We start from the raw sequence: 21875 nt of genomic DNA on the forward strand, positions 1-21875 counted from the left end.
AAAATGTACTTGTCGGGCTCGGGCCAAACTCTGTCGGGCTCGGGCCTTTTCGGGCCGAACTTTTAAGGCCCGATTACAGCTCTAGTTCAGAGGTCTTTAAGAAAGATGGGGTCTGTTTTGTCGCAGGGGTCAGGTGACCTCTGGATTGGGTCCTGAGCAGTACCCTCTCTGAAACAATCATTCTTTTAAAAACCCCCTCACATTGACAAGTCCTTCCGTTAGTTTGGCAATTAGAAGGGTCTTTTGCAGACTCTCTGGTGCCTGTTGGTGATTTGGTTGGTTAGCAGAGACTGTCTAGAGCCTGATTTTATGGCTCTGGCTCTGGAATGTTGAGTTCTCTGTGTGGGACCTTGGTCTCTGTCTTTCTCTTAACCAGTCAGTATTCGGCCACAAAGCTAGCATTGACCAGTTATTTCGTTAGTGCTGGGGGGCTCTTTTAAATAGCCAGAATGCTGATGATCATGAGACGTTCTGAACAAATCTTCCCCCCTTCATTCGCGAGAAGTGGAGATTTTGAATTAATTTTCTGGAAGAAGATTAGCTGGTGTTTGGTTCCTACTCATTGTCGCTACAATGTGAACAGACAAAATTTTGGAATGTTTTCAGTTCATACTAAATCAGATGCTTGTTTATTTGATAGTGATGGTGAGAGGTGTTGTGTGTGTGCACTGTAAAAAGTAATTGCTGAATCTCCTTAAGAAAACTTGAATTTAACTTACTTTGGAAAATTTGTTGATTTAACTTGATTAGACTTTGTACTCTGAACTTTTAGGTGGATACTAAACAAATCTAGTACATTGTACTTAAAATTGTTAAGTGTATTGTACTAAAGGCATGTTCACATTGTTGCAAACTTCTTAAGCACAGAATTTGCTAATAATGCTAATAATAATGAAATGAATAAACATTTTAGTAAATACCCTACAATTAGAAATGGTTAAGTTTATACACACACACACACATGCGCGCGCACACACACGTACGTGTATTTATTTATAGGTTCTGAATCTTTTTTTCCCTTTGCTCTATAAAATAACTTGGAAACTACTAAGATTAATGGCAAGCCCATTTGCTGCTGCTGTGTCCCAATCCATTATATTTTTATTAACAGAGCTTGATATTTACTGGCCTTTGGTTAAGTTTCAGCCATGATTTCAGCATAAGAAGAAACTTTTAATTTCTTAAATGCATTTTCGTCTCGCGCATGCGCAATGGGACGGATTGGTTAGTGTTTGAACTTGAAGACGACATCGACGAAGAAGAACTTCAGCTCGCTCGTGTTCGGGATGCGACAGCAAAACTAGGTAAGCTATTTATAAACCTCAATGTCATTGTATTGCTTATAAAAACGTAAATAGAATTTAATTAGATTCTCACGTAAGAGGAAAAGGCATAAGTTAACTGTTACTTAAGTAGTTTTATGTCGAAATAATGAGACCAGCTGAGAGACCACAGACCAGTGGCTTAACGTTAACTTACTAGCTAGGTTTCAAAAATCGATTTTTACTGAACACTTTTTATGTAACGTTAACTTAAAGTTTGTAAGCTATTTTACTCGGTTGTAAGTTCGGGGTAAAAACCTGCGCGGCCTACTTTACGAACATTCTTTCTAGAACGTTCGATGCTCACGTGTCGTTCGTTCACATGGAAATGATCAACACGATGCAGTTAAGAAAGTGTCACTAACAAGTAATTATTACCTTATTATTTTTGTCTTTTTCTTTTGTGTATGCTTATTTTGGGGACTTAATTGATGCACTGAACGTGCAAGTTCTGCTTGTTTTCCTGTGAAAAGAGGTCTCAGCTGTTGAAACACTTTAGATTAAAACATGGAAGCTACTCTAGAAGTACTCCGATTCCATATGTCTACAAAGTTTGTCTGTGTTCATTAAAATAATTAAATGCACTAAGGGTGCACTTAATAAAAAATCATTAACATTAGGCACATGGTAGCCAATCCAGTTCATGTGATAACATCCCTTTGATATTTTACTGCCCACTTTGCAGTTTTGAGGAGCTTTGCTGTGAAGAATACAGTGGAAAGGTGGCCAGCCCTCTTCAGTCAGAGTCAGGTGAGTAAATATTCCCGTCTTTATTGTTTTATAATTTATAATTTTTATAATTCTTTATAATTTAATCTTGAACATTTTCAAAGCAAGTTGATCATTAACCTGTTAAGCTGCAACGCCACTTTTGAAAAATCCCCAGAAATGACATACCCAAACTGAAACAGATACAGTTCATGAACCCTTTGTACTAAAAGCACAAGTATGATCTCGTTTGAAAGCTGACACCTGGCAGTTTATTGTAAATGTAGAATTAATTATTGTCGTAATGACAAAAATTGTTATAAATAGCTTCAAAGTTTTGTAAAGTTATTAGAAATTATTTTTTATGAAACATCCTCATGAAAATAAAATTGAAATTGGCACTGGAGCAATCTAGAAATGCACTACAGCTAAAGCCACATGTCTAAACATTTTATGTTTAAAATCTGAAGATAATAAGCCCAAAACTCTGTATTTAGTTAAATGTTTTTCAAGACCATGTCATGTGACTAACAGTTAGGGCTAGCTAGCATGTTAGCTTAGCACACCATCAATACACGACAATATATGAGATTAAAACCATATTTATGCTCAAAACGTACTTTATAACTCAAGCCGAATGTTTTAAATAATCTTCTGTGATCTAATTTAGCTTCAGATAAAAAAATCAGACAGAAAATATATTATTTGATAGTATTATGCACAATGATGAAGTCTATATAGATTAGCATTACATTATAAATATAATCTATTATTATAAAAATACCTGGCATGGCTTGAAGAACACAGGCAAATCAGATATCATTGCAATCATGTTTATTGTCTTCAAAACATCTTTTATCTGCATGATTACAGCCGATCTCTGTTAGCTGTGTGTGTGTTCGAGGCTTCCTGGAATGTCACATGATCATGGCTCTTCTTCATGTGCCATATATGGACTATATTACTGTGCATATAGCGCCCTCAGGCTATTGGTATGAATTGAAAACACTGTGAATTAGAATACCAAACGCTCATAAAGATTACATTGACGCATTTGGGTATAAATTCAATAAATATTATTCCTGTCTATAGAAATATGATGTGAATCTAAAAGAATCTATCAATATTTCTCCAAATCTGCACATTTTTGAGCTAAAGCCCTGAGGGACGTTGTTTTGTGTATCGCTGTCATGACGACAGCACGGGAGTTTTTTATGAATGGGAGCGGCTGACGCGCATAATTCATATTAAAGGTATCGACTCATTTTTTCATTTCATAACTCCTGACACAAATTAAGACATAACTGTCACTATGAGTTTCTCAGAATACAATAGTGGTCAAATACTGAAACTTGAGTCTTATATCTTTTTAATGATGTATAGTTTGTCAAGGTATAACATTAAATCTGATAGTAATTTTGAATTAAACAAATAAAAAACGCTTCAGTGCGCCGACGCACTGGTGAAGCTTAACAGGTTAACCACTTTTGATGTTTAATTCATACTCGGACATTTCAGTGAAAAGTGCTTAATATCAGTTTGTCCTACTTTTTTTGTTTTTTTTGGATCCTGGCAGAGTTTAGTCTTGTATTTGACAAAAACCGTCAAACTGAATTCTTTCAAGAACTGGACCGATTCACTCCACGTTTCATCGATATCTTCTGGGCTAAAGGTGGAGACATTGGCTCCAGACTTAAGAAGATATTGCAGCAGATTGAAAATAAAGTAAGCTCCTCGACATATCACAATTATTTTTCGATAGCAAAACAACTGTTACCTTTGCTGTTTTTGTTTGCTCTTTGTTGTGTTAGTGTCATGAGCGTTATTTAATATACATTTTTATAACTTTGCAGAAATCCAACATCAATGCGATACGAACAGCCGTTCTTCATGGCCTAGCACTCTTCCTCGGAGAGGACCCTTCTGATTTTTACAAGATAAATTTTGTAAGTATTTTCTTCTCTAATGTTATTCATATTTAAAAGGCAAACTGTTCTTCAAACAGTTTTGACATCTGGCAAGAAGAGTAATGAAGGCAAGATAAAACAGTCAGACACAGAAACAAAGTAAGGGATAGAGAAAAGAATTAAGAAATTAGAGGAAAAAAGACACAAGATACATTTTATATTACATAAAGAAATGAATGAAAAACAGTTGTAAGAAAGACAATATTTTTTTTTTGTTATTTTTAATTTGTATAGCTGGCCTTCAGTTTTATTTGTCTTTTCATGCAGTGGTTTTATGCATGTATTCCTCCCTGCATCCACTGCTGTGTCCTGTTTGAAAGGGCCTTTACATTTAGTGATTTTAATGCACTTTGTGATTTTATCTGTGAAAAGCGCTTTATAAATAAATTTTACTTACTTACTTTTACTTAGACATAATACAGTGTTATTAATTTAGTTTCATGCTTTAATTAGAGTATGTGCTCTTAAAGGGATAATTCACCCAAAAATAAAAATTGTCATTTACTCACCCATATGTTGTTCCAAACCTGTATGAGTTTCTTTCTTCTGCTGAACGTACAGGCGGTTGGCCAAGACACCTGTTGCGTTTAATCTGACTAACGCTGAGAAGGGATATTTCCCGCACCACTTTAACCGCGTTGAAAATGAAAACTACATAGGCCCGTACCCTGACATGAAATTTTACGGGTACACGACAATGTCAAGTCAAGACAGAGAGGCGTTTGATAACTGGTACAGTACCATTTCCGACAAAGTGTTTGATTTTAAAAAAGAACTGGCAATTTATGCTAAAAACGACGTTGTTCTGCTGAGGGACGTATGTATGAAGTATCGCAATGAATTCATTCTGTGTGCAGGCCTTGATCCGTTTAATTATACTACTTTGGCAGCCACATGTTTGGCTACGTATAAAACACACTTCATCCCTAAAGACACAAACACGGAACAATGCGTACGTCAACCAGAGCAAGACGCAGATGGGAGTTTTACTTACTCAAACATGTTCTGAGGGCAGAAAGGAAAATGATTGGTTTACAGCTTCAACCAATGAAACTGAAGCAAGGGCAGGGTTTAGACGTTTGAATTTGATGTGCGCTGCCGCTGCGGTCTGCGGAGGGATTCTTGAGGAATAGTCGGAATAAAAGACAAATGTTCGTGGGAGAACGCATTTATTGCAAGGTAAGTGAATTTACTACTATATTTTGTTACAATTCAACATCCTCTAACGTTTACTAAGATAATAAGCGAACATTTAAAATGCACAGATAATATCATCGTCTAAATATCGTATTGTATGCATTTTGATTTGACTGTTTCATCAGTCGACCAAAACAAAGCTGCTTATGGGGTAACTGGTGTAAAACATGCTTTTCCAATGGTACCTCGCTGTCTGTTAAATTGATATGGGAGAACAGAACAGGATCCTCAATAGATTCAAATTGCTGTTATTTTAGTGTATAATGCGCTGCTCTCAGGGCAGGAGTAGGCTACTCAATAGATTCAAATCGCTGTTATTTTTAGTGTATTATCCGCTGCTCTCAGGGCAGGAGTAGGCTACTCAATAGATTCAAATCACTGTTATTTTAGTGTATTATGCGCTGCTCTCAGGGCAGGAGTACTCAATAGATTCAAATCGCTTTTAGTGTATTACGCGCTGCTCTCAGGGCAGGAGTACTCAATAGATTCAAATCGCTGTTATTTTAGTGTATTACGCGCTGCTCTCAGGGCAGGAGTACTCAATAGATTCAAATCGCTTTTAGTGTATTACGCGCTGCTCTCAGGGCAGGAGTACTCAATAGATTCAAATCGCTGTTATTTTTAGTGTATAACACGCTGCTCTCAGGGCAGGAGTACTCAAGAGATTCAAATCGCTGTTTTTTTTGTGTATTATGCGCTGCTCTCAGGGCAGGAGTAGCCTACTCAATAGATTCAAATCGCTGTTATTTTTAGTGTATTACGCGCTGCTCTCAGGGCAGGAGTACTCAATAGATTCAAATTGCTGTTATTTTAGTGTATTATGCGCTGCTCTCAGGGCAGGAGTAATAGATTCAAAACGCTGTTATTTTTAGTGTATTATGCGCTGCTCTCAGGTCAGGAGTACTCAATAGATTCAAATCGCTGTTATTTTTAGTGTATTATGCGCTGCTCTCAGGGCAGGAGTACTCAATAGATTCAAATTGCTATTTTTAGTGTATTACGCGCAAATCGCTGTTATTTTTACCCGCTGCTCTCAGGGCAGGAGTATAGATTCAAATCGCTGTTATTTTTAGTGTATTACGCGCTGCTCTCAGGGCAGGAGTACTTAGATTCAAATCACTTTTATTTTTAGTGTATTACGCGCTGCTCTCAGGGCAGGAGTACTCAATAGATTCAAATCGCTGTTATTTTAGTGTATTATGCGCTGCTCTCAGGGCCGGAGTAATAGATTCAAATCGCTGTTATTTTAGTGTATTACGCGCTGCTCTCAGGGCAGGAGTACTCAATAGATTCAAATCACTGTTATTTTAGTGTATTATGCGCTGCTCTCAGGGCAGGAGTACTCAATAGATTCAAATCGCTGTTATTTTAGTGTATTATGCGCTGCTCTCAGGGCAGGAGTACTCAATAGATTCAAATCACTGTTATTTTAGTGTATTACGCTCTGCTCTCAGGGCAGGAGTAATAGATTCAAATCGCTGTTATTTTAGTGTATTACGCGCTGCTCTCAGGGCAGGAGTAATAGATTCAAATCGCTGTTATTTTAGTGTATTACGCGCTGCTCTCAGGGCAGGAGTACTCAATAGATTCAAATCGCTGTTATTTTTAGTGTATTACGCGCTGCTCTCAGGGCAGGAGTACTTAGATTCAAATCACTTTTATTTTTAGTGTATTACGCGCTGCTCTCAGGGCAGGAGTACTCAATAGATTTGCTGTTATTTTTAGTGTATTACGCGCTGCTCTCAGGGGAAGGAGTACTCAATAGATTCAAATCGCTGTTATTTTAGTGTATTACGCGCTGCTCTCAGGGCAGGAGTACTCAATAGATTCAAATCACTGTTATTTTAGTGTATTATGCGCTGCTCTCAGGGCAGGAGTACTCAATAGATTCAAATCACTGTTATTTTAGTGTATTATGCGCTGCTCTCAGGGCAGGAGTACTCAATAGATTCAAATCGCTGTTATTTTAGTGTATTATGCGCTGCTCTCAGGGCAGGAGTAATAGATTCAAATCGCTGTTATTTTAGTGTATTACGCGCTGCTCTCAGGGCAGGAGTACTCGATAGATTCAAATCGCTGTTATTTTAGTGTATTACGCGCTGCTCTCAGGGCAGGAGTACTCGATAGATTCAAATCGCTGTTATTTTTAGTGTATTATCCGCTGCTCTCAGGGCAGGAGTACTCGATAGATTCAAATCACTGTTATTTTAGTGTATTACGCGCTGCTCTCAGGGCAGGAGTATAGATTCAAATCGCTGTTATTTTTACGCGCTGCTTTCAGGGCAGGAGTACTCAATAGATTCAAATCGCTGTTATTTTAGTGTATTACGCGCTGCTCTCAGGGCAGGAGTACTCAATAGATTCAAATCACTGTTATTTTAGTGTATTATGCGCTGCTCTCAGGGCAGGAGTACTCAATAGATTCAAATTGCTGTTATTTTAGTGTATTATGCACTGCTCTCAGGGCAGGAGTAATAGATTCAAATCGCTGTTATTTTAGTGTATTACGCGCTGCTCTCAGGGCAGGAGTATAGATTCAAATCGCTGTTATTTTTACGCGCTGCTTTCAGGGCAGGAGTACTCAATAGATTCAAATCACTGTTATTTTTAGTGTATTACGCGCTGCTCTCAGGGCAGGAGTACTCAATAGATTCAAATTGCTGTTATTTTAGTGTATTATGCGCTGTTCTCAGGGCAGGAGTACTCAATAGATTCAAATCGCTGTTATTTTAGTGTATTATGCGCTGCTCTCAGGGCAGGAGTACTCAATAGATTCAAATCGCTGTTATTTTAGTGTATTACGCGCTGCTCTCAGGTAGGGCTGGGCGATAATTCAATCTCGATACGGGATCGCGATAATATTCTGAGCGATTTCGATAATATGCTTGGGACATATTATTCGATATCGCATGAAAAACTAAGCGCAACAGTAGCCTATCTGCCGTATGCCGGTAGGACACGCCCACTTCTCAGCGAGCAGCGTGGCTACTACAGTAAACAGAAGGAGACTGAGAGAGAGGGAAAAAAGTTGGAAAAAGGATAAAAAAAAATGAGGGAAACTGAAGTTGAGGACAGCGAAAATAATGCCGAACGTGAAGGCGACATCACTACATAACTCGAGACCGAAGACATTGTTGAAAGAAAAGGTAACACGTGTGGACGTGGTTTGGATATGGCAGACAACTGACAAGCTGAGCCATATCGCATTAATTATCACAGGCGATCCGTGATAATTAATGCGATATGGCTCAGCTTGTCAGTTAACTACGTCTCTGTGTTGTAAATGCCGCTCCATCTGAAAGCAGGTGATGGCGATTTAGTACTAATCAAGGGACCGGCTTTACTTACGAGATGTGCCTATAAATGTCATGTGATATATCGCCCAGCCCTTGGTTTACTATGTTTACATATTTGTGCAATTTTGGCTCAGATTTCATTCTACTTATAAAACAATTCTAGAGATCTACCTTAATCTTTCAGGTAGTATTTGTGCCAGGGCCATGTTTACTCTTTTTGTACTTGAGATGTTCACTGTCCAGCCAAAGCAATTTAATGTGATAGTTGTCACAGCTGTTAGTTTATATACAATGTTTCAATAAGTAAAAGTTTGTATTATTGTATAAAGGGAGATGACTCATGTTTTCAATTACAAATGATGTGCACAACCTTTTATTTTTGCATTTTTCAATACCTCCAAAAAATCTCTGGGAGGTAAACCAGGATAATAGTATTATAGTGGTTTACTTTTTGCATTTATTTTGTCTTTGTTTAGCACTTGAATGTGTCAGAGGTTGTGACCCACATGTTTACTTAGTTTGGTTCTGTGCTGCCTCTACAAATATTTGAGATTATTATTATTTAATAATTGTGTTTTAACTAAGTTGTTTAAATCAGTTGTTGTTTACAAAATAAAAAAATGTAAAATACATTGAAAAGTGACCACTGACCAGTAACTTACTAGTTTGCACTTGTTTGAAAGCATATAAAACTCTGTATGAGCGAAAGAGCGCTGCTCTAAATTTTCTTTTGCCAGTTGTGGGCCCTGCTGCTCTCTTGACCAATAGAAAGATTCATACAATGTGGGAGTGTAATGTGAATCCTTTGGCTGCATGAAGACCTTAACAAAAATATTTTGTGCTCATTATTGAAAGGCATATTGTTTAATTTTTATGTTATTAAACTTTATTCTAAAGTTTCAGTGAATATCTTGTTTCTTCAAGCTTCAGGATGTCCCTTACACTGGCAGCATCTGCAAAAACTACATATCGTGATAAGAATCGAGATCGATCAATATGGAAAAACATATCGTGATAAAAAAAAATTCCATATCGCCCAGCCCTACTCTCAGGGCAGGAGTACTCGATAGATTCAAATCACTGTTATTTTAGTGTATTACGCGCTGCTCTCAGGGCAGGAGTACTTAGATTCAGATCTAGGGCTGTGTTGAAAAAATCGATTCACCGATTCTGAATCGATTTTCATATTAATTTCTAAAGATCGATCCGTAACTCAGAGGATCGATTTTCCCCGTGAACTTTAACTTGCCGCGTCATTAAATACACGCATGAGCGCGAGGTGGAAGGACATTAAAACAACGTCAGTAACGTTAAGCAAGCGGTTGCTTTGAAAACTCCAGAAACGCTCAAAGCTGCGATCTGGCACCATTTCGAGTTCAGAAGCAATGCAGAGAACGAGCTTGACAAAAGCAAAGGTTTTGTAAGTTCAAATTTTATTTACATTCTGTGTAATAGAGATGCGCGGTTGGCGGTTACAGCCACAGCCGCGGACTCCGCGGATAAACCATGGATCGGGCGGATGACGTGACGAAAAATTATATTTTAATTAAATTCGGACGGGTGGCGGGCGGTTAACCAATCAAATGAAAAATATATGCATACATTAAGCGGATGGCGGGCGGGTGCGGTTTTGAAAATTGGTCAAAAACGTTGGTGCGGATGGATGGCGGACGGATGATGAGTTTTGTGATGCGGTTGAAATTATAGCCCATCGCGCATCTCTACTGTGTAATGTTGTCTGTTTACTGTGAAGCCAGTAACCAACAATCTGTTTACATTTGCACTGGCTCAGAACAAATGTGTTCTAAATGTTGATCATTAAAATAAAAAATAAAGGTGCATTTGCATCTGAACTGTAGGAGCTTTTTGGAAAATTCTTAATGTCATTTTTAATAATACATTAGGTTCGCGTCTAAATAATCGGTCTACTGCTGCTGATATACCTCTGCGTCCTCTGTCGTCTACACCAGTGCAAGTTTGTGAAAGCAGTTGTATCAACACTCTGGAAGGGGGATTGTTCTTTACAACCACCAATACTCCATTAATTTGCAGTTGAATGTCTATAATAATAGTATCAATATGTTGCATAACTACAGTCCTGTAATTCAGGTAACAGCTGGAAAAAAATGCTTTTTTCAAAAACCATTATCTAAATCTCGAAGATCGGATCGGATCAGATCGGATCGAATCGAATAATGATAATCGATTCAAGATCTTGAGAATCGGAATCGAATCGATTCTTGAAATTTGAATCGAAACCCAGCCCTATTCAGATCACTTTTATTTTAGTGTATTATGCGCTGCTCTCAGGGCAGGAGTACTCAATAGATTCAAATTTCTTTTATTTTTAGTGTATTATGCGCTGCTCTCAGGGCAGGAGTACTCGATAGATTGAAATCGCTGTTATTTTAGTGTATTACGCGCTGCTTTCAGGGCAGGAGTACTCAATAGATTCAAATCGCTGTTATTTTAGTGTATTACGCGCTGCTCTCAGGGCAGGAGTACTTAGATTCAAATCACTTTTATTTTTAGTGTATTACGCGCTGCTCTCAGGGCAGGAGTACTCAATAGATTCGAATCGCTGTTATTTTTAGTGTATTACGTGCTGCTCTCAGGGCAGGAGTACTCAATAGATTCAAATCGCATTTATTTTAGTGTATTACGCGATGCTCTCAGGGCAGGAGTACTCAATAGATTCAAATCTCTTATTTTTAGTGTATTACGCGCTGCTCTCAGGGCAGGAGTACTCAATAGATTCAAATTTCTTTTATTTTAGTGTATTACGCGCTGCTCTCAGGGCAGGAGTACTTAGATTCAAATCACTTTTATTTTTAGTGTATTACGCGCTGCTCTCAGGGCAGGAGTACTCAATAGATTAAAATCTCTTATTTTTAGTGTATTACGCGCTGCTCTCAGGGCAGGAGTAATAGATTCAAATCGCTGTTATTTTAGTGTATTACGCGCTGCTCTCAGGGCAGGAGTACTTAGATTCAAATCACTTTTATTTTTAGTGTATTACGCGCTGCTCTCAGGGCAGGAGTACTCAATAGATTCGCTGTTATTTTTAGTGTATTACGCGCTGCTCTCAGGGCAGGAGTACTCAATAGATTCAAATCGCTGTTATTTTAGTGTATTACGCGCTGCTCTCAGGGCAGGAGTACTCAATAGATTCAAATCACTGTTATTTTAGTGTATTATGCGCTGCTCTCAGGGCAGGAGTAATAGATTCAAATCGCTGTTATTTTAGTGTATTACGCGCTGCTCTCAGGGCAGGAGTACTCAATAGATTCAAATCACTGTTATTTTAGTGTATTATGCGCTGCTCTCAGGGCAGGAGTACTCAATAGATTAAAATCGCTGTTATTTTAGTGTATTATGCGCTGCTCTCAGGGCAGGAGTAATAGATTCAAATCGCTGTTATTTTAGTGTATTACGCGCTGCTCTCAGGGCAGGAGTACTCGATAGATTCAAATCGCTGTTATTTTAGTGTATTACGCGCTGCTCTCAGGGCAGGAGTACTCTAGATTCAAATTGCTGTTATTTTTAGTGTATTATCCACTGCTCTCAGGGCAGGAGTACTCGATAGATTCAAAATCACTGTTATTTTAGTGTATTACGCGCTGCTCTCAGGGCAGGAGTATAGATTCAAATCGCTGTTATTTTTACGCGCTGCTTTCAGGGCACGAGTACTCAATAGATTCAAATCGCTGTTATTTTAGTGTATTATGCGCTGCTCTCAGGGCAGGAGTACTCGATAGATTCAAATCACTGTTATTTTAGTGTATTATGCGCTGCTCTCAGGGCAGGAGTAATAGATTCAAATCGCTGTTATTTTAGTGTATTACGCGCTGCTCTCAGGGCAGGAGTATAGATTCAAATCGCTGTTATTTTTACGCGCTGCTTTCAGGGCAGGAGTACTCAATAGATTCAAATCGCTGTTATTTTAGTGTATTATGCGCTGCTCTCAGGGCAGGAGTACTCAATAGATTCAAATCGCTGTTATTTTAGTGTATTATGCGCTGCTCTCAGGGCAGGAGTACTCAATAGATTCAAATCGCTGTTATTTTAGTGTATTACGCGCTGCTCTCAGGGCAGGAGTACTCAATAGATTCAAATCGCTGTTATTTTTAGTGTATTACGCGCTGCTCTCAGGGCAGGAGTACTTAGATTCAAATCACTTTTATTTTTAGTGTATTACGCGCTGCTCTCAGGGCAGGAGTACTCAATAGATTCAAATCACTGTTATTTTAGTGTATTATGCGCTGCTCTCAGGGCAGGAGTAAAAGATTCAAATCGCTGTTATTTTAGTGTATTACGCGCTGCTCTCAGGGCAGGAGTACTCAATAGATTCAAATCGCTGTTATTTTTAGTGTATTATCCGCTGCTCTCAGGGCAGGAGTACTCGATAGATTCAAATCGCTGTTATTTTAGTGTATTATGCGCTGCTCTCAGGGCAGGAGTATAGATTCAAATCGCTGTTATTTTTACGCGCTGCTTTCAGGGCAGGAGTACTCAATAGATTCAAATCACTGTTATTTTTAGTGTATTACGCGCTGCTCTCAGGGCAGGAGTACTCAATAGATTCGAATCGCTGTTATTATTAGTGTATTACGCGCTGCTCTCAGGGCAGGAGTAATAGATTCAAATCGCTGTTATTTTAGTGTATTACGCGCTGCTCTCAGGGCAGGAGTACTTAGATTCAAATCACTTTTATTTTTAGTGTATTACGCGCTGCTCTCAGGGCAGGAGTACTCAATAGATTCGCTGTTATTTTTAGTGTATTACGCGCTGCTCTCAGGGCAGGAGTACTCAATAGATTCAAATCGCTGTTATTTTAGTGTATTACGTGCTGCTCTCAGGGCAGGAGTACTCAATAGATTCAAATCGCTGTTATTTTAGTGTATTATGCGCTGCTCTCAGGGCAGGAGTACTCAATAGATTCAAATCGCTGTTATTTTAGTGTATTACGCGCTGCTCTCAGGGCAGGAGTACTTAGATTCAAATCACTTTTATTTTTAGTGTATTACGCGCTGCTCTCAGGGCAGGAGTACTCAATAGATTCGCTGTTATTTTAGTGTATTACGCGCTGCTCTCAGGGCAGGAGTAATAGATTCAAATCGCTGTTATTTTAGTGTATTACGCGCTGCTCTCAGGGCAGGAGTACTCAATAGATTAAAATCACTGTTATTTTAGTGTATTATGCGCTGCTCTCAGGGCAGGAGTACTCAATAGATTCAAATCGCTGTTATTTTAGTGTATTATGCGCTGCTCTCAGGGCAGGAGTACTCAATAGATTCAAATTGCTGTTATTTTAGTGTATTATGCGCTGCTCTCAGGGCAGGAGTAATAGATTCAAATCGCTGTTATTTTAGTGTATTACACGCTGCTCTCAGGGCAGGAGTACTCGATAGATTCAAATCGCTGTTATTTTTAGTGTATTATCCGCTGCTTTCAGGGCAGGAGTACTCAATAGATTCAAATCACTGTTATTTTTAGTGTATTACGCTCTGCTCTCAGGGCAGGAGTACTCAATAGATTCAAATCGCTGTTATTTTAGTGTATTATGCGCTGCTCTCAGGGCAGGAGTACTCAATAGATTCAAATCGCTGTTATTTTAGTGTATTATGCGCTGCTCTCAGGGCAGGAGTACTCAATAGATTCAAATCGCTGTTATTTTAGTGTATTACGCGCTGCTCTCAGGGCAGGAGTATAGATTCAAATCGCTGTTATTTTTACGCGCTGCTTTCAGGGCAGGAGTACTCAATAGATTCAAATCACTGTTATTTTTAGTGTATTACGCTCTGCTCTCAGGGCAGGAGTACTCAATAGATTCAAATCACTGTTATTTTAGTGTATTATGCGCTGCTCTCAGGGCAGGAGTAATAGATTCAAATCGCTGTTATTTTAGTGTATTACGCGCTGCTCTCAGGGCAGGAGTACTCAATAGATTCAAATCGCTGTTATTTTAGTGTATTATGCGCTGCTCTCAGGGCAGGAGTACTCAATAGATTCAAATCGCTGTTATTTTAGTGTATTACGCGCTGCTCTCAGGGCAGGAGTATAGATTCAAATCGCTGTTATTTTTACGCGCTGCTTTCTGGACAGGAGTACTCAATAGATTCAAATCACTGTTATTTTTAGTGTATTATGCGCTGCTCTCAGGGCAGGAGTACTCAATAGATTCGAATCGCTGTTATTTTTAGTGTATTACGCGCTGCTATCAGGGCAGGAGTACTCAATAGATTCAAATCTCTTATTTTTAGTGTATTACGCGCTGCTCTCAGGGCAGGAGTACTTAGATTCAAATCACTATTATTTTTAGTGTATTATCCGCTGCTCTCAGGGCAGGAGTACTCAATAGATTCAAATCACTTTTATTTTTAGTGTATTACGCGCTGCTCTCAGGGCAGGAGTACTCAATAGATTCAAATCTCTTATTTTTAGTGTATTACGCGCTGCTCTCAGGGCAGGAGTACTCAATAGATTCAAATCGCTGTTATTTTAGTGTATTATGCGCTGCTCTCAGGGCAGGAGTAATAGATTCAAATTTCTTTTATTTTTAGTGTATTACGCGCTGCTCTCAGGGCAGGAGTACTCAATAGATTCAAATCGCTGTTATTTTAGTGTATTTCGCGCTGCTGTCAGGGCAGGAGTACTCAATAGATTCAAATCGCTGTTATTTTAGTGTATTACGCGCTGCTCTCAGGGCAGGAGTACTTAGATTCAAATCACTTTTATTTTTAGTGTATTACGCGCTGCTCTCAGGGCAGGAGTACTCAATAGATTCGCTGTTATTTTTAGTGTATTACGCGGTGCTCTCAGGGCAGGAGTACTCAATAGATTCAAATCGCTGTTATTTTAGTGTATTATGCGCTGCTCTCAGGGCAGGAGTACTCAATAGATTCAAATCGCTGTTATTTTAGTGTATTATGCGCTGCTCTCAGGGCAGGAGTAATAGATTCAAATCGCTGTTATTTTAGTGTATTACGCGCTGCTCTCAGGGCAGGAGTACTCAATAGATTCAAATTGCTGTTATTTTAGTGTATTATGCGCTGCTCTCAGGGCAGGAGTACTCGATAGATTCAAATCGCTGTTATTTTTAGTGTATTATCCGCTGCTCTCAGGGCAGGAGTACTCGATAGATTCAAATCGCTGTTATTTTAGTGTATTACGCGCTGCTCTCAGGGCAGGAGTACTCAATAGATTCAAATCTCTTATTTTTAGTGTATTACGCGCTGCTCTCAGGGCAGGAGTAATAGATTCAAATCGCTGTTATTTTAGTGTATTACGCGCTGCTCTCAGGGCAGGAGTACTTAGATTCAAATCACTTTTATTTTTAGTGTATTACGCGCTGCTCTCAGGGCAGGAGTACTCAATAGATTCGCTGTTATTTTTAGTGTATTACGCGCTGCTCTCAGGGCAGGAGTACTCAATAGATTCGCTGTTATTTTTAGTGTATTACGCGCTGCTCTCAGGGCAGGAGTACTCAATAGATTCAAATCGCTGTTATTTTAGTGTATTATGCGCTGCTCTCAGGGCAGGAGTACTCAATAGATTCAAATCACTGTTATTTTAGTGTATTACGCGCTGCTCTCAGGGCAGGAGTACTCAATAGATTCAAATCACTGTTATTTTAGTGTATTATGCGCTGCTCTCAGGGCAGGAGTACTCAATAGATTCAAATCACTGTTATTTTAGTGTATTATGCGCTGCTCTCAGGGCAGGAGTACTCAATAGATTCAAATCGCTGTTATTTTAGTGTATTATGCGCTGCTCTCAGGGCAGGAGTACTCAATAGATTCAAATTGCTGTTATTTTAGTGTATTACGCGCTGCTCTCAGGGCAGGAGTACTCAATAGATTCAAATCGCTGTTATTTTAGTGTATTATGCGCTGCTCTCAGGGCAGGAGTAATAGATTCAAATCGCTGTTATTTTAGTGTATTACACGCTGCTCTCAGGGCAGGAGTATAGATTCAAATCACTGTTATTTTTACGCGCTGCTTTCAGGGCAGGAGTACTCAATAGATTCAAATCACTGTTATTTTTAGTGTATTACGCTCTGCTCTCAGGGCAGGAGTACTCAATAGATTCAAATCACTGTTATTTTAGTGTATTATGCGCTGCTCTCAGGGCAGGAGTACTCAATAGATTCAAATCACTGTTATTTTAGTGTATTATGCGCTGCTCTCAGGGCAGGAGTAATAGATTCAAATCGTAGTTATTTTAGTGTATTAAGCGCTGCTCTCAGGGCAGGAGTACTCAATAGATTCAAATCGCTGTTATTTTTAGTGTATTACGCGCTGCTCTCAGGGCAGGAGTACTTAGATTCAAATCACTTTTATTTTTAGTGTATTACGCGCTGCTCTCAGGGCAGGAGTACTCAATAGATTCAAATTGCTGTTATTTTTAGTGTATTACGCGCTGCTCTCAGGGCAGGAGTACTTAGATTCAAATCACTTTTATTTTTAGTGTATTATGCGCTGCTCTCAGGACAGGAGTACTCAATAGATTCAAATCGCTGTTATTTTAGTGTATTACGCGCTGCTCTCAGGGCAGGAGTACTCAATAGATTCAAATCGCTGTTATTTTAGTGTATTAAGCGCTGCTCTCAGGGCAGGAGTACTCAATAGATTCAAATCGCTGTTATTTTTAGTGTATTACGCGCTGCTCTCAGGGCAGGAGTACTTAGATTCAAATCACTTTTATTTTTAGTGTATTATGCGCTGCTCTCAGGACAGGAGTAATAGATTCAAATCGCTGTTATTTTAGTGTATTATGCGCTGCTCTCAGGGCAGGAGTACTCAATAGATTCAAATCGCTGTTATTTTAGTGTATTATGCGCTGCTCTCAGGGCAGGAGTAATAGATTCAAATCGCTGTTATTTTAGTGTATTACGCGCTGCTCTCAGGGCAGGAGTACTCAATAGATTCAAATCGCTGTTATTTTAGTGTATTATGCGCTGCTCTCAGGGCAGGAGTACTCAATAGATTAAAATCGCTGTTATTTTAGTGTATTATGCGCTGCTCTCAGGGCAGGAGTACTCAATAGATTAAAATCGCTGTTATTTTAGTGTATTATGCGCTGCTCTCAGGACAGGAGTAATAGATTCAAATCGCTGTTATTTTAGTGTATTACGCGCTGCTCTCAGGGCAGGAGTACTCAATAGATTCAAATCACTGTTATTTTAGTGTATTATGCGCTGCTCTCAGGGCAGGAGTACTCAATAGATTCAAATCGCTGTTATTTTAGTGTATTACACGCAGCTCTCAGGGCAGGAGTACTCGATAGATTCAAATCGCTGTTATTTTTAGTGTATTATCCGCTGCTCTCAGGGCAGGAGTACTCAATAGATTCAAATCGCTGTTATTTTTAGTGTATTACGCGCAGCTCTCAGGGCAGGAGTACTTAGATTCAAATCACTTTTATTTTTAGTGTATTACGCGCTGCTCTCAGGGCAGGAGTACTCAATAGATTCGCTGTTATTTTTAGTGTATTACGCGGTGCTCTCAGGGCAGGAGTACTCAATAGATTCAAATCACTGTTATTTTAGTGTATTATGCGCTGCTCTCAGGGCAGGAGTACTCAATAGATTAAAATCGCTGTTATTTTAGTGTATTATGCGCTGCTCTCAGGGCAGGAGTACTCAATAGATTCAAATTGCTGTTATTTTAGTGTATTATGCGCTGCTCTCAGGGCAGGAGTACTCGATAGATTCAAATCGCTGTTATTTTAGTGTATTACGCGCTGCTCTCAGGGCAGGAGTATAGATTCAAATCGCTGTTATTTTTACGCGCTGCTTTCAGGGCAGGAGTACTCAATAGATTCAAATCACTGTTATTTTTAGTGTATTACGCGCTGCTCTCAGGGCAGGAGTACTCAATAGATTCGAATCGCTGTTATTATTAGTGTATTACGCGCTGCTCTCAGGGCAGGAGTACTCAATAGATTCAAATCTCTTATTTTTAGTGTATTACGCGCTGCTCTCAGGGCAGGAGTAATAGATTCAAATCGCTGTTATTTTAGTGTATTACGCGCTGCTCTCAGGGCAGGAGTACTCAATAGATTCAAATCGCTGTTATTTTAGTGTATTATGCGCTGCTCTCAGGGCAGGAGTACTCAATAGATTCAAATCGCTGTTATTTTTAGTGTATTATCCGCTGCTCTCAGGGCAGGAGTACTCGATAGATTCAAATCGCTGTTATTTTAGTGTATTACGCGCTGCTCTCAGGGCAGGAGTATAGATTCAAATCACTGTTATTTTTAGTGTATTACGCTCTGCTCTCAGGGCAGGAGTACTCAATAGATTAAAATCACTGTTATTTTAGTGTATTATGCGCTGCTCTCAGGGCAGGAGTACTCAATAGATTCAAATCGCTGTTATTTTAGTGTATTATGCGCTGCTCTCAGGGCAGGAGTACTCAATAGATTCAAATCACTGTTATTTTAGTGTATTATGCGCTGCTCTCAGGGCAGGAGTACTCAATAGATTCAAATCGCTGTTATTTTTAGTGTATTACGCGCTGCTCTCAGGGCAGGAGTACTCAATAGATTCAAATCGCTGTTATTTTTAGTGTATTACGCGCTGCTCTCAGGGCAGGAGTACTTAGATTCAAATCACTTTTATTTTTAGTGTATTACGCGCTGCTCTCAGGGCAGGAGTACTCAATAGATTCGCTGTTTTTTTTGTGTATTATGCGCTGCTCTCAGGGCAGGAGTAGCCTACTCAATAGATTCAAATCGCTGTTATTTTTAGTGTATTACGCGCTGCTCTCAGGGCAGGAGTACTCAATAGATTCAAATTGCTGTTATTTTAGTGTATTATGCGCTGCTCTCAGGGCAGGAGTAATAGATTCAAAACGCTGTTATTTTTAGTGTATTATGCGCTGCTCTCAGGTCAGGAGTACTCCATAGATTCAAATCGCTGTTATTTTTAGTGTATTATCCGCTGCTCTCAGGGCAGGAGTACTCGATAGATTCAAATCGCTGTTATTTTTAGTGTATTATGCGCTGCTCTCAGGGCAGGAGTACTCAATAGATTCAAATCACTGTTATTTTAGTGTATTATGCGCTGCTCTCAGGGCAGGAGTACTCAATAGATTAAAATCGCTGTTATTTTAGTGTATTATGCGCTGCTCTCAGGGCAGGAGTAATAGATTCAAATCGCTGTTATTTTAGTGTATTGTGCGCTGCTCTCAGGGCAGGAGTAATAGATTCAAATCGCTGTTATTTTTACGCGCTGCTTTCTGGGCAGGAGTACTCAATAGATTCAAATCACTGTTATTTTTAGTGTATTATGCGCTGCTCTCAGGGCAGGAGTACTCAATAGATTCGAATCGCTGTTATTTTTAGTGTATTACGCACTGCTATCAGGGCAGGAGTACTCAATAGATTCAAATCGCATTTATTTTAGTGTATTACGCGATGCTCTCAGGGCAGGAGTACTCAATAGATTCAAATCTCTTATTTTTAGTGTATTACGCGCTGCTCTCAGGGCAGGAGTACTTAGATTCAAATCACTATTATTTTTAGTGTATTATCCGCTGCTCTCAGGGCAGGAGTACTCAATAGATTCAAATCGCTGTTATTTTTAGTGTATTACGCGCTGCTCTCAGGGCAGGAGTACTCAATAGATTCAAATTTCTTTTATTTTAGTGTATTATGTGCTGCTCTCAGGGCAGGAGTACTTAGATTCAAATCACTTTTATTTTTAGTGTATTACGCGCTGCTCTCAGGGCAGGAGTACTCAATAGATTCGAATCGCTGTTATTATTAGTGTATTACGCGCTGCTCTCAGGGCAGGAGTACTCAATAGATTCGCTGTTATTTTTAGTGTATTATGCGCTGCTCTCAGGGCAGGAGTAATAGATTCAAATCGCTGTTATTTTAGTGTATTACGCGCTGCTCTCAGGGCAGGAGTACTCAATAGATTCAAATCGCTGTTATTTTAGTGTATTATGCGCTGCTCTCAGGGCAGGAGTACTCAATAGATTCAAATTGCTGTTATTTTAGTGTATTACGCGCTGCTCTCAGGGCAGGAGTACTCAATAGATTCAAATCGCTGTTATTTTAGTGTATTATGCGCTGCTCTCAGGGCAGGAGTAATAGATTCAAATCGCTGTTATTTTAGTGTATTACGCACTGCTCTCAGGGCAGGAGTACTCAATAGATTCAAATCACTGTTATTTTAGTGTATTATGCGCTGCTCTCAGGGCAGGAGTACTCAATAGATTCAAATTGCTTTTATTTTAGTGTATTATGCGCTGCTCTCAGGGCAGGAGTAATAGATTCAAATCGCTGTTATTTTAGTGTATTACACGCTGCTCTCAGGGCAGGAGTACTCGATAGATTCAAATCGCTGTTATTTTAGTGTATTACGCGCTGCTCTCAGGGCAGGAGTATAGATTCAAATCACTGTTATTTTTACGCGCTGCTTTCAGGGCAGGAGTACTCAATAGATTCAAATCACTGTTATTTTTAGTGTATTACGCTCTGCTCTCAGGGCAGGAGTACTCAATAGATTCAAATCACTGTTATTTTAGTGTATTATGCGCTGCTCTCAGGGCAGGAGTACTCAATAGATTCAAATCACTGTTATTTTAGTGTATTATGCGCTGCTCTCAGGGCAGGAGTACTCGATAGATTCAAATCGCTGTTATTTTAGTGTATTACGCGCTGCTCTCAGGGCAGGAGTACTCAATAGATTCAAATCACTGTTATTTTAGTGTATTATGCGCTGCTCTCAGGGCAGGAGTAATAGATTCAAATCGCTGTTATTTTAGTGTATTACGCGCTGCTCTCAGGGCAGGAGTACTCAATAGATTCAAATCGCTGTTTTTTTAGTGTATTACGTGCTGCTCTCAGGGCAGGAGTACTCAATAGATTCAAATCACTGTTATTTTAGTGTATTATGCGCTGCTCTCAGGGCAGGAGTAATAGATTCAAATCGCTGTTATTTTAGTGTATTACGCGCTGCTCTCAGGGCAGGAGTATAGATTCAAATCGCTGTTATTTTTACGCGCTGCTTTCAGGGCAGGAGTACTCAATAGATTCAAATCACTGTTATTTTTAGTGTATTATGCGCTGCTCTCAGGGCAGGATTACTCAATAGATTCGCTGTTATTTTTAGTGTATTATGCGCTGCTCTCAGGGCAGGAGTACTCAATAGATTCAAATCACTGTTATTTTAGTGTATTATGCGCTGCTCTCAGGGCAGGAGTACTCAATAGATTCAAATCACTGTTATTTTAGTGTATTATGCGCTGCTCTCAGGGCAGGAGTACTCAATAGATTCAAATCACTGTTATTTTTAGTGTATTATGCGCTGCTCTCAGGGCAGGATTACTCAATAGATTCGCTGTTATTTTTAGTGTATTATGCGCTGCTC

At 39.3% G+C, this 21875-nt stretch overlaps 1 long non-coding RNA gene across 2 annotated transcripts; it reads left to right on the forward strand.

The window, feature by feature from the left end:
- The first annotated feature begins 1221 nt into the window (after positions 1-1221).
- Positions 1222-4144, forward strand: LOC307159973. Of its 2 annotated transcripts, none has more exons than XR_013821471.1 (4): positions 1222-1304; positions 2008-2072; positions 3609-3755; positions 3884-4144. It is a non-coding gene; the product is annotated as an uncharacterized lncRNA (long non-coding RNA). The 2 variants fall into 2 exon arrangements; XR_013821472.1 differs by having other exon boundaries at positions 3609-3702.
- The last annotated feature ends 17731 nt before the right edge of the window (positions 4145-21875 follow it).

This window comes from Squalius cephalus, assembly GCF_949319135.1.
Source record: "Squalius cephalus genome assembly, chromosome: 6".
NCBI lineage: Eukaryota > Metazoa > Chordata > Actinopteri > Cypriniformes > Leuciscidae > Squalius > Squalius cephalus.